This window comes from Arachis ipaensis, chromosome B05 (assembly GCF_000816755.2).
Source record: "Arachis ipaensis cultivar K30076 chromosome B05, Araip1.1, whole genome shotgun sequence".
NCBI lineage: Eukaryota > Viridiplantae > Streptophyta > Magnoliopsida > Fabales > Fabaceae > Arachis > Arachis ipaensis.
In genome coordinates, this window is record NC_029789.2 from 3,134,789 (window position 1) to 3,140,124 (window position 5,336).

General features: G+C 31.0%; 1 protein-coding gene across 3 annotated transcripts in view; it reads right to left on the reverse strand.

Annotated features, from left to right (window-relative positions):
- The window catches only part of LOC107642495 (glutamate receptor 3.6), an 8,412-nt gene continuing 8,277 nt past the window's right edge, over window positions 5,202-5,336 (reverse strand). For all 3 annotated transcript variants that reach the window (XR_002362271.1, XR_002362273.1, XR_002362272.1), the window contains exon 8: window positions 5,202-5,293. The gene's annotated coding sequence lies outside the window, so the exon portion shown is untranslated. The remainder of the gene's footprint in view (window positions 5,294-5,336) is intronic.

A 5,336-nucleotide genomic window follows, 5' to 3' on the forward strand; every position in this document is an offset into this window, starting at 1 on the left:
TTATATTTTTAAATATTTTAAAAAAATACACGAAATAATTACTATCCTAAAAAAATTACATATCACTATCAAAGAGGCTAAAAATTGACTACTAGTTTCCCTTGCCCATAAAATAGGTTAATTTGAATTAAAATTTAACTTGAGAATAGGGAATAATTATCATTTTACACTTTTTTGAAGTGAAATAATTATTTATTGATTTTAATACACAATTTAAAATAAAATTAAATTATTTACATTAAGATTCTATCTTTTTAAAAAATTTTCTATAAATAATATTAATTGTTAAATTTGTAGATATTTTTGCCTGATTTATGAGCAAAATTTTTAAACCGTTCTTACTCTTAACTCTTGAAAGTGCCACATATAATTGATCGAATTTGGATCTTTTAAATTTTGAATTTTTACTTTATAGGGTAAAGTATGATTTCTCACCCTTAAATAATTTCTCTTTTATGTTTTCTCTTGGTCTCACCTATGAAATAAATGGTGAGAGATCACACTTTACCCTCTAAAGTGAAATTCAAAATTTTGAGGATCCAGATCCTAATTGGTCATGTCTAAAAACTGGTTTGGACAAGTACAATCCAACATGAGATAAAGTTTGTCCCTAAAAATTTATTAATTGCCATGGCAAATAATACTATTATGGGAACTGTCTTCGTTAAAATCTAACTGAGACGGTTTCATTTGTTGTTACCATATTCATTATTGAAATCAAAGCAACACGACTTATTAAAACTTCACATCCTATGACATGATTTCTAAACTTCCTAACTTATAACTTTTTACCTTTAGAAAAATCACTGAATTGGTCAATATTTCTCAGTAACATCACCAGAATATCAACATTGAGTATTAATTTATGTGAAGACAAATCCGAATAATTTATGTTATTCAATAATTTAAGACTATAGAAATCTAGTTGACTCTCCATATTCCCTTCATTCATACAAATTGAATTCGAATTAAGATATAATTTTTTTTTCTCTAGGATAATAGCTATTAAATGATTGTTGACCTCTTCAACAATGTCCAATGTAGGAGATAGCATAGTTCTAGTTTTGAAAAAATCTTTTGAATTCATGTTTTTCAAAATATTTGGATAAGAAAAATGAACCAACTCATGAAATGTTTGGTTCAAAAAAAGAAATAACAATATCTTCCGGAAGACATATCTCATGTAACTTGGCCTGAGAGTTGTGGTTGAGGTGCATTAAAAGACATCAAATTGCGTAGTCATGGCCAGGAGATGTCAGTTTCTGTTTCAACTCATGGCTGGAGGCTCCTAGTGTTGGAGGAGAAAAGAACGTTTAAGCTATGATATTCTTAACAACTATATGGTATATTTGGAAGGTGAGGAATAAAAAAGTCTTTAATGGAAAGAATTTGAATCTAAATGCAATAGAATGAGAAATAGAATATTGGTGTAGAAGGTGGGTGAAGGGCCAAAATCATGTGTGCAACAGAGTGAGACACATATATTACATGAGAGACCTGAACTGGGAGACTTGTATACTGATTCAGAGTCATATTAATGCTTGATTGAGTATTGATTAGTTATGTTATTTGGTCATTTTGTGGGTTGTTGTTTTTCTTTGCTTATCTTAGATTCTCCTATGTTAGTTTGAACTTTATCCCATTGTGGGATCTTACTGGAACTATCGAAAAAAAAAAATCTCAGATTTACCATCTATATTATTACCTATTAGACCATTACTAATTTTCAATAACCACCCACCAAACTACTTTGCCTCATCTTAATTTAAAGTAGTTGTCCCTATAGAGAGTTTATGTTTTTTGTTAGTTTGAGTACTAGACAAAACTTCTAAAAATAAAACGAATTCCGGTTGAATGAATAGTATCTTGTCTTGACTCTTATGGAATGACAGGAAGGATTTGTCTAAAGACTCTATCTAGTACAATCACTTTTTTTCCAAAGGAAAATTTTTGTTATATGTTGGAGAAAATCTCATAGTATCACTCAAGTATTTATCAAGTACTTCGTAGCAATATCTACTAACCATTGGAGCCACATCCCAAATTATAATTTTGACTTTCAACAACAACATTGTTTGAGAGAAACCAAGTTTAATGTTACATGTAAAATCCTCAATTATATTTAGTGTTATTTTAAATTTTTAGTATGAATTCATTGAATACAATTATTAATTTATTGATATATGCAAACATCTCCCAAGTTGCAATTTGTAGGTTGCAGTAAAATTCCTCCATCCAAAACAAACTTTAACTTAGTTTGCCTATCAAAACTATTGAAATATTTAAAGTAGAATCTTCTATCAGTGAAAGAGTCGGGACCAATTATAATACAAAAATGCTAAATATGAACGTACATGCTATATGATTACATGACACCTATTTAATTGAATGACTTAATATGAACAATTTCGTATATTTAATTAGGTCACACTTATAAAAATCACAAAAAATTATCTCAAAATAGATATAATAAATGATGTGAGATTTGGATAAATTAAATTAATTTATTGATATATTTATTTAGTTATAATTGATTTGATTTAATGAGTTAAAGTAAATAAAATAGAAAATATTTTCAAGAGCATGCCACATTAGCTCTATCATTAAGTGTAAAAATTCAATTTTTATATAATAGAATAGATTATGAAAACTGTAAACTCCGCTAAATTAGTAAATAATTAGTCAATGAATTAAATTTTAATAAAAAAATTAAAAATGTGAATATTATATTAAATTAGGATAGAGCTCATTAAAACAAGAATTTTGACACTAATTTTCAAAGAATTTGTCCCGAGATTAGGCCGAATGGATCGAACCGGGCCCAAACCGGACCCATAGGCCCAACCAGCCCATCAATTAAATGAGTTGAAGCTCATCTTCTTCCTCATTCAGCAAAAAGGGGCGCTGAAACAGCCAAGGGGAAGAGGAGAATCCCAAACCCTTGATCCTCATTCAAACCTCCATATCTCCTCACTCCGAGTTTTGATCGCTACACCGTTTGCGGCTACGTATTCACCGTGTCAAGCTCTACCGGAATAATTTCATATGTAAGCCACAATCTCACCTCAGTTTCTCTACTCCCTTTTGATTTTCGAAAATTGTGAGCTTCTATGTTGAGATTTTGTTGATTTTGGTATTCTATGTTCGATTTAGCTTGCGGAGCTTATCGGGCTTGGGTTGGATATATATATATATATATATGAATTAGGTTTGTGTATATGTAATTGGAGCTTGAATTGTGGACATTGGGATCTTGGTGGAGTTTGGGAGGACTTGTCTTGAAGATTTTGAACCTTGAGGTTACTTTGGGTGCCTTGGTGGTGTCTCGGGGTATATGCGAAAATCGACCAAGGTATAGTTTAGGTTTCGCGTATTTAATATATAATTTCGTGTGAAAAATTAGGTTAGAGAACCATAGGATATGTTGGAATGACTATGTAGGTTGGATGCTTAGCATTAATGATGCTGATTGATGACATTAGTTATGTATCTGTTGGTAATCATAATCCTTTGGTGTGTGGATATTGTTGGAAAAATTGATGATATTGATTGTACATGTGTGTATGGTAAAATGTTAATGATTATGTTGATGGAGGTAAGAAAACTTAGGGTGTAGATTGGTAAGAAAGTTGAAGTTTGATGGGTTGTGATTTGGTAAGTGGATAGTAGAGTTGTTTGGAGATGTTATGATATGTGTTGTGTTGAATATATGTATAGGAAGTGGATATTGAACTTGATTTTGATGAAAGTGAGGTTTGGGACTTTTTGAGAAACTTGATTTTTGTCCGATCTTCGGCGAGCCATAACTTGGCTTCCAGATCCCCAAATAGTTTTAAACTTATTTTATACGAAAATTGGGTCCGTGAAGTTTACGCCGTTCGAAGAACGGAAGGAAAATTATTTAAAACGAAAAAATTATGTGCGTCGGAAGTTTCGGATTGAAAATTGGAAATTCTGCAGCTTTTTCAACTTAGCAGAATTTTTGGAAAAACGTACGCTCACACATACGCGTGGCGCGTACGCGTGACCGAGGATTTGCATATGCGTCCCGTCGCTCGCGACACGATCAACCCTTACAGGCTAGGATCCACGCGTACGCGAGCAGGGGGTATGCGTACGCGAGCAAGCATTTTCGCACGCCTACGCGTACGCGTGGCCCCTGTTTCAGCAAAAATAAATTTTGTGTTTTTATGTCAAATTTTAAACTTCTAAACCTCTATTTTCATCTTTTTAGCCTCAAACTATAGTATGAGCTCTAGTAATAAGATGGAGATAGGAATTTGAGATATCTTGGGGGTGAAGTAAAGTAGGAAAAATGGTGAAATAAATATGAAAATGGATATAATTGAAGTATACTTGATATTATGGCATGTATGATATGATTTTGTAAAGATTACAATGATTATGAATATTGTTTGGCTTATATACTCAATTGATCTGAGATACGAATTTTCTTAAAAAAAGTACCATAACTTACCATCACGTGTATTAAATTAAGACTCGATAATTTGTTAACTCTACGAAAACACTCATGGGCTTAATGTTCCTGTCACTCATGGGCTTAATGGGCTTCATTAATTACCAATTTAAACGGAAGCACTTTTTGTAGCTATTTTTGTAGATATTATAAAATAAAAGGTGTAATATTATGCAAATTTAGTGTAATACACTAATATGGAATAGATTAATATTAGAATAAATTGTCACTAACAATTTGAGTTAGTGGCAAAATTTTTTACTCAATAAAAATGAGAATAACGTTTTGTTCTAAAATCACTTATATGAAGAAATTGATACTCTTGTTTTTTTCATCTACTCTCAACTCTCATTTTTTTGATAACTCCCAACGATTGATCAATGATTTGATGATTTTTGACTTCTCTTTTATTTTTTTATTTTTTTAGATCGTGATTCACGATTTGATTTAAATCTTATATGATAATTTATGTAAAAACTGTTATTAATTTTATACATGTGCACTACACATTCAAACTCTCATTTGGACCTATTACACTTATTTGATCATCATATTAAAAATAAAAGCAATTTTTGTTGTGATAATTTGAATTTTTTATGAGATTTGATTGGACTGTTCTTTATCATAAGGACAGATTAGGTTTTATGTTGTGACCTATCATCATTGGTAGAAACTTAGGTGCAGTCAACTTTATGTGAAGTTGATATTTGAGAGCCGTTAGATGATTTGACTGATTTGACTAAATTTTCATCCAACGTCTCTCAGATATCAACTTCACGTCACGTAAAGTTGACTTCACCTGAGTTTTCACCATCATCATTATAGGAGTTGATGGAAAATCTTTTTCTTTTTTCTTTTT